The 8,284-nt window shown below is 36.2% G+C and overlaps 1 non-coding gene across 1 annotated transcript; it reads right to left on the bottom strand.

Annotated features, from left to right (window-relative positions):
* Positions 1-6,933: 6,933 nt before the first annotated feature.
* LOC142165099 (small nucleolar RNA R71) lies at positions 6,934-7,040 on the bottom strand. Its single transcript, XR_012696088.1, has one exon. It is a non-coding gene; the product is annotated as a small nucleolar RNA R71 (small nucleolar RNA).
* Between the last annotated feature and the right edge of the window lie 1,244 nt (positions 7,041-8,284).

Genomic DNA, 8,284 nt, shown 5'->3' with positions numbered 1-8,284 from the left:
ACAAAATTTATCAAGTGAAAGCTTAGACACATTAAGGAGTAATAAAAACTTGACGGTACAACTACAACAACAGTTACAGATATATTAAATAAATATGAAATAGCAATAAGAAATGAATTTAGTAGTATGACAACAGAAGTAGAAGAACAAAATAAAGAAAAAATTACAAATAGAAATTTAATGACAAAATTAGCAATATGTAATATGTGTTATATAGATGAATATACTTGTGCATTTAGAGACTATTATTATAAAGGAACATATAGTCCAGATGAAAGTAAAGAGATAAGAAAATTATATTTTACAAAATTACCAGAACCCTTTAGCTCAAAAATAATAAAAAGTTGGAACGAAGCAGGACTAGCAGATACATTAGGAGTAAGGATAAAATTTCTACAAAACTGGTTTATAGAATTATGTGAAAAATATAAAGAAAACATGAAAATGGAAAAAATATTAGTAAAAAATTTGGCATGTTGCAAAAGTAGAATAGCACCCCAATTTGGCTGCACAGATAAATATTACAAAAAAGAAGGAAAGAAAAAGAAATTTAAATCAAAATATTCAAAGTATAAATATAGGAAACCAAGAAGAAGATATTATGTAAAAAATTATAAACATAAAAAACCATATAGGAAAAAGAAAAACTAACAGAATGTACTTGCTATAATTGTGGAAAGCTAGGACACTTAGCCAAAGATTGTAAATTACCAAAAAACCCAAAGAAGAAACAAATTACCGAAATATTGATAGATAATGATAAATATACACAAGTAGAATATGTAGATTATGAATTAAGCAGTGAAGACAGCATATATGAGATATCAGAAAACGAGTTCTCTGAAAATGAAATAAACAAGGATATAGAAGAGTCAGATGAAGAAAATTATGACTGAAAAAGATATACAAATTATACAAGAAGAACACCAAGATGAACAATCTTCAGAACAAAAAATAATATTTGATGCTAATATATTTGAACAAATAAAAGGAAAAGAATTGGATCTAAGTATAGACAAAATATTAGAAGTACCAACAATAAAGAATTGGTTTAAAAGACAAAAAGAAGAATACAATGTAGTAAGCCAAAGAGAACATATAATAGATTGTAAATACATCAAAGGTAAAGCACAAATACCAATTTTAAATAAAAGACTACTAAATAAAGAAATACAAGATATAAAAGCAAAAAATCCAATAAAATATGTACACTTAGGAGGAACGGAGATCCTAATAAAAGCATGTTTTAGGGAAGTAATAGATACCCCTATAGAAATATACTTGGCAGATGATAGGATTGTACAACCTATAGAAAAGAGTATAATAAGTGATGTAAGAGGTAACTTAATATACCAAAAATTTAAATTTATAGTAAGTGCTAACTATTCAGTAGCAGTAGATGATAAAAATATAGATAAATCATTAGTATTATACTGGAAAATGTCTGGAATAGAATTAGCACCAGGAAGTAAAATATTCACAGCAAGATGTAAAAATCTATATGTCTTAACAACAAAACATAAGATAACAGCTAAAAATAAAATAAATAAAATAAAAATAGAAAATCCATTCGAAAGAATAGTATCAGTTATAGACAACAATGATTACAGTTATACAGAAATAGACATGGATGAAGATTTAGAAATAGTAAAAGAAAGATTAAGCACATCAAAACGAAAAGCTGATATTATGTCTTCACCTGAAAATGAACTTTCAGGTCTTAGTGTACTTGATACTGACTCCTTTCTGCGGCACACAAGTGTAAGGCCCCGTAAAATTTTTATCTAGAACCCGAGGTTTCGTGGTACCGAGGTAGGCTAATGAGTTCGAAGATTGTTGAAAACGCATCGTGTTATTGACTTTTTGGGTTGTACAATGTATAGTGGAGTTGGTATAAGAATTTGCAGAAAATGACAATTTATGGTCGATTATGCTATAGAGGATCTGTTCCGTTGACCACGAAATGACCACATAATGAACCAGAAGCAACTCAAATTTTGAAAACTATTTTTGTTGGCCACATAATGATTCAGCTGGCCGCATAATAACTATGCTATCGCGGAATGGACCAAACCCAACCCATAATTTGAGAATAATTTTGTGGCCATTCTACTGGCCGCATAATCATTCTGCTATCACGAAATTGCATCACGGAATTGACATACCATTTTGTGGCCATTCTGCTAGCCACATATTGATTTTGCTGGCCAAATATCTGTTCTGCTACCACATAATTGCACCACATATTTGACTTTGAGCGTTATTTTTTAAAATTTTCTTATCCGACCCTATTTTGATATAATGCCTTTGGGGGTCATTTTATAAGATATAACTTGATGTTTTAGAGTGAGGGTATCAATTTAGAGAGAGAGGGGGAGAAGATCTATCAAATTATACTCTCAAATTCTTGCTGAAATCTTGGGAATTCAAGAGGGGTTTTCACAAGACCTTCTACTTACAAGGTAAGATTTCATCCCTAAATTTAATACAATGTTTAATAATGGGTTTAGGCAGTATGTTATCAAGGTGGGGATTATGGGATGGTGACTGGAATCCATAAGCCCTCAATCTCGAATTTGAGACTATGTGAAGTCTAGGAAATGTGATTTTAAAGGGTTTGAAGAACTCATAACATTTCTTTCAAAATTGAACAGCAAACTTGTCCGTTCAATCTCAATCCTATGGCTCACCTCATCTATCATACCTCAACATGAAAATAGGAGAACCCCATTATCAACCCTGAATCATGAAAAGGATACACACTCTATCGATCAGAAATCTTCCACTTAACTCAGTTCAGGAGAAAAATCACAACACGCAACAACCTCCCCATATCTGTAGAATACATCAACCTCAAATCTTCCTCAAGCCATTACCAATCCACAAGTGCACCGAAGTCCAAGACTGCAACAACACATGACCACGTGATCCAAACGTCGATTATAGGCTCCCTCACTTAGCCTCAAGCCACAATTACATAGCTTAAGAGTGACAATGACCGTTCTTCCTTAATTACCATGACTTCACGTTGTTACTCAGCTGACTTTCCCATAAACGCATGTTGTAGTAACCATACACATCCTAAACTATCATCCCAAAGGCATACTCAACCTCTTGGCAGTAGTGTTGTCTACCTCAAATGATCCAGACTCACATCATAATACATACATCCCATTGGATATAAGGTAAAACTCCTCATAGCAACATTATAAGAAATCGTACCACTTCAAATCTTTTTATAGGAGATAGCCTACATGTGTAGCCTCAAATCACTTCATGACCTTGATATGAGTACTATACTATGTAACCAATAAATCCTCCCGAGCCTACACTCGTACACACGCTGCAAGAATCTTTTTTATTCCACCAATGAACAACCGAAAGATCCATCAACACATCAAAAACTCAAGACTGTATGGTACACCAAGAAGATAATCAAACATTCACATTCCCTTTTTAGCTCAAGAAAAGCCATTCTTGTCAACTTCAAACTCTCCAAATGTAAGAAGTCATCACCAAAATAAAATGCACAGTCTTAGTCATTGTCCACAATGACCCAAGTTGCACCAACCTTCCTCAAAGCATGTACCCTACCACAAGGCCCATAATGATATGGCCCCACTTCCACGTAGGTGTAGCCACCTCCCAAAGTAAGCCTCTTAGTCCCTAATGCTCATTCTTGACCAGCGAACAATCAAACACCACGAGACATGCCTAATAATGTCCTTCTTCATCCTCTAGCACTCACAGTGTTGCCTCAAATCACAATTTATCTCTGCACCATCCGTATGAACAAAATACCATAAATTAGGAACCTCATCAATGATCATCTCCGTTGAACCATCAATACTGGAAACATAAATCCGATCATGAGATCGTAAAACACCGTCTCACTAAGGACCACCTCCTTAGCACCACCACGCACATTGTATCGCTATGGACAAGCAATTATAGATCATCACACTAATGAGCACTAATGCCCTCAGACAAATATAATTGTATGACCACCAAAGTAAGAACTCCACTATGTTTAGAAATGCTCGATCTCACAATTCAATATACCAATGATCAGAACTTTTATAGACAAATACCTTCCCTCCACTAGAACAAATGAAAAACTCCAAATCGTGAACCAGATAGTTCCTATCATAGGGCTTCAACAATTGAGACAAGTGTGGAATCTCTCTACAACTCTGTGTTAACACCACACCAAAACCAACACGTGAAGTGTCACAATAACTGTGCAAGGCCTCGAACCCGTGGGTAGCACCAACACTGGGCGGCTATAGATAGAAAGTCTCATCAAAGAGATGATAGCAGTCAGCCCCCAACATAAGGGAGAAACATCCCACACTATAGGTGAAACACCATCACGAATTGCTGGGTCAAAACTGGCAATGAGAACTCAACATCACATATGAAAAAGTAGGAGGAAACTAAAGATATAGGCTTCAAGCTGAGATAAAGCCGCACGATAAGGAAAGAAAAGGAAATTTCCTAATCTCCTGTAGCCTCTCGGAGATAATTACAGACGTATCAATACTAATCGTCTCTGTATTGATCCACAAGACTCTACTAGACCTACCCATGACTCGTGAGACCTACATGAACCTAGAGCTCTAATACCAACTTGTCACGACCTATTATCCTACCTCAGGCCGTGATGGTGCCTAGTATTACTTGCTAATTAAGCAAACTAACAATCAACCGGATTGAGTCCAATTCCCTTTAATTATATATTTATATCATAATAAAAGTATGAATAATCTAAAAGCAGTAGATACAAGTATAACATGGTCTAAACACGACCAAAACGGTACAACCCCCAATAACTAGGTAACACAAGTATACGAGCAACTACTAATTTGAGTATTTGGAGCTTTGAAGTCTTAGTAAAGTCCAAGTAATTAAACCAAGATCGCGTTCGTGGGTCAAGAACCAAGTTTGGACGTCAAAAAGTGAGATTTTATCCGTACCGTGAGAAACTTCCACAGCCGCGGTGCGTGGAGCAGCGCGTGGGGCGACGCGGATGCCTATCTTCCTGCTACCTTCAAAGTGCAAGCTCCATGATAAGTCCCACTAATGCCCTGCATGGCACGACACCCCATGCAACACGCCTGTGCAATTTTTAGAGAGTAAATGTCCTATTTCGTCCAGAAAAGGGGATTTCGGTTAGCCCCACCCTACTTGGTATAAATACATGGAAAAATATTATTTTATTGCCTTTTGACATATCTTAGACCTAAGGAGGATTTGGAGAAGAAAAGGCACAAGAAATGCATCATTTAATCCTCACTCAAGACACGAGTTTGGATCATTTTATGTTTTTCTATACTTTAAACATATTTGTGATGAATTGCTCTATGTCTATGGAGTAGTTCCCTCTAGGATTTAATGGATATGGTATATTGATATTTGTCTGTCGATTATAACTCTAGTTTTATGTATTAAATCATTTTGGATGATTTAATTGTTGCATCTATATTCACTTGTTCATGTAATCGAGAGAGGCATAACTTGTGATATCTTTGCATTATTTTGTTGGTTATATTCATAAATTCTTCTTAATAATCGGAAGAGACTAGTTGAATTGTTTATTAAACATAGTTAGGAGGATAATTGAGAGAGGTTCTTCTAAAGACTAATCCACCACGAATTCTTGCATATCTTCACAGAGCTTAAATTGGTTCATCTTGTGATGTTGAGACTTAATCGATAGAGGAGTCTTTACTAGACATTTGAACTAACAATTGAGTGAAATCAAGAGACTCACTTTAACATTAGAAGTGACTTATCTATAGTTAGATCCCAAACGATTATCTTTCACATATCCTATCAATTCCTATTTTCTCCCGTTGATATCTTTCTTTGCTTATTCCTTGCGTCGATTGTCATTAGTCAATAGCTCTAGATTCTTAGTTAATTTTAGTTAGACATCATATATATATCAATTGTTGATCATCTTGGATAGCAATTAAACTATAAACTACGTAAATATTATTTAACTCCAATCCATGTTGATACGATATTATCTTTACTATATTTTGTTAGCGAGCTTAATTTTAAGTGGTGTTTTGCACTCATCAAATTTTGGTGCCATTGCCGGGGATTGGCAATCAATAGTGTTTGAAATAGTTTATAGTGCTAATTCAGGAATTTTTTTCTTTTTATTTTGTTTTTCTCTTTTTATGTTTGGTGTTTTTTTACTGTGCGCAGGTTAGGTTGAGATTGGTGCATGATTCGAGCTTCTACGAAAGAAGTGCAACCATACAAGCAAGAGATATTAAAACAACTGCGATAGCTGAGGAAGGAAAGAAATCTTCCTGAGACATTAGAAAAGGTTGGGCAATTCTCAAGCAAAGAAATTATGGCTGGAATCGGCGATGATGATAAAGTGGATTTGGCTATAAGAGAAGCAGTCCAACAAAGAGAAAAAGCTGAACGGGATGCTGATGAAGCAGCTGTTAGAGGTGCAGAAGATGTTTATGAAGAAGAGAAAGGTCAGAGAATTGCTCACTATCAACCCTTGGCTGCAGCCCAGTTCGGAAATATAGCTCCTGGTGCTGGGAGTTCACTTGGCGATTACGCTAATGTGGTCTACGACCAAGGATTATCAATTGTTAGACCACCTTCAATTGCAGCTAACAATTGCGAGTTAAAGTAAAGGTTTCTTCAAATCTTTAAAATGGTTGTGCCTTCAGAGGGAAGATGAACGAAGATCCAAACAACCATGTAATGGACTTTGAGGAGATTATGAACACCTTCCAATACAATGGTGTGTCACAAGATGCAGTTTACTTAAGGTCATTCCCCTTCATGCTCAAAGTTGATACAAAGCAGTAGCTTCGAAGCTTGCCCCAGGGATCGATTAGAACATGGGAGGAGATGACCAAAAAATTTCTTGATAAATATTTCTCCTCAGCTAAGACGAGCAAGTTTAGAAGAGAAATCCATAACTTCTGCCAGAAAGAGACTGAAACAGTTTTTGAAGCATGGGAGAGGTTTAAGGAGATAGTTCGAAAGTGTCCACACAACGGAATTGAACTCTGGATACAACTTCAGACTTTTGGGATAGATTGACACTGGCCTCGCGTAGAACATTGAGCAATGCAAATGGAGGCTCATTGATGTAGAAGACTCCAGAGGAGATAGTTACAATTCTTGATGAGTTGTTTGAAGATGCAAATCAGTGGACCTTTGAGAGTGCTAAATAAAGAAGATCGACTAGTGTTCTCTAGGTTGATGTTAACACATCAGTACAGGTACATCTCGATGCCATGGCCAAAGAAATACGAAAGCTGACTTTAGCCTCAATACACAATAAGCCTCATGCAGCTTGTGATATATATGGAAGAGGACACCCTACTCATGAGTTTCAAGCCTCAACTGAGGAAGTGAATTCTGTTGGAAATTATAACTTTAATGCAATAGGTCAGAGGCACCCTGGTTTTTCATGGAGTTCACCAGAGGGTATTTGCGAATGCATGGCAACAGAATAACCCCAAACCCCAGGGACAAAGAGCTCCGGGTTTTATGAATCAGCAGAGGCAGCAATCTCGACATCCCACTCAGTCTGGCATGGAAGATCTCATCAAGGTCTTCATTATCAAAACTGATGAGAGACTTGATGCTTATAGCTCAACTATCAAGAACTGGGCACTGGTTTTCGAAACTTGGAAAGACAAGTTGGGAAAGTAGCAACAATATTATCTAAGAGAATTCTAGGTACTCTTCCTGCTGATATAGAAAGAAACCCCAAAGAAACAGTGAATGATGTAACCTTGAGAAGTGGGCAAGTGTTGAAAGATCCCACCCCATTCCAAAAAGATGGGGAACTTGAAAAAGAAAGTGGGGAAAAGCTAAAAATTGAAGTTCATAATAAGAAGAAAGGCAAGAAGGTAGATGAGAAAAAGAATAAGGAAGATAACTCAAGAAGGGAGGAACATGAAGAGAGCAAGCACATGCTTGTTTTACCTTTCCCTCAAAAGCTATACAGAGAAAAGCTGGACAAGCAGTTTGAGAGATTTTTGGATATGTTGAAATAGGTTAATATAAACTTACCACTCACAGAAGTGCTCTCACAAATGCCAGGTTATGTCAAATTCTTGAAGGAGATGCTGACAAAGAAGAGCAAGATAGAAGAGACCTCAGTGGTCAAGCTCATAGAGCATTGCAGCATAATCTTGCAAAATAAACTCTCACAAAAATGTGGAGATCCAGGTAGTTTTACTATACCTTGATCTTTAGGAAATATTTATTTTGATAAGTCTTTATGTGATTCTGG

This window comes from Nicotiana tabacum, chromosome 1, assembly GCF_000715075.1.
Source record: "Nicotiana tabacum cultivar K326 chromosome 1, ASM71507v2, whole genome shotgun sequence".
NCBI lineage: Eukaryota > Viridiplantae > Streptophyta > Magnoliopsida > Solanales > Solanaceae > Nicotiana > Nicotiana tabacum.
This window is presented reverse-complemented; position numbering and strand designations above follow the sequence as displayed.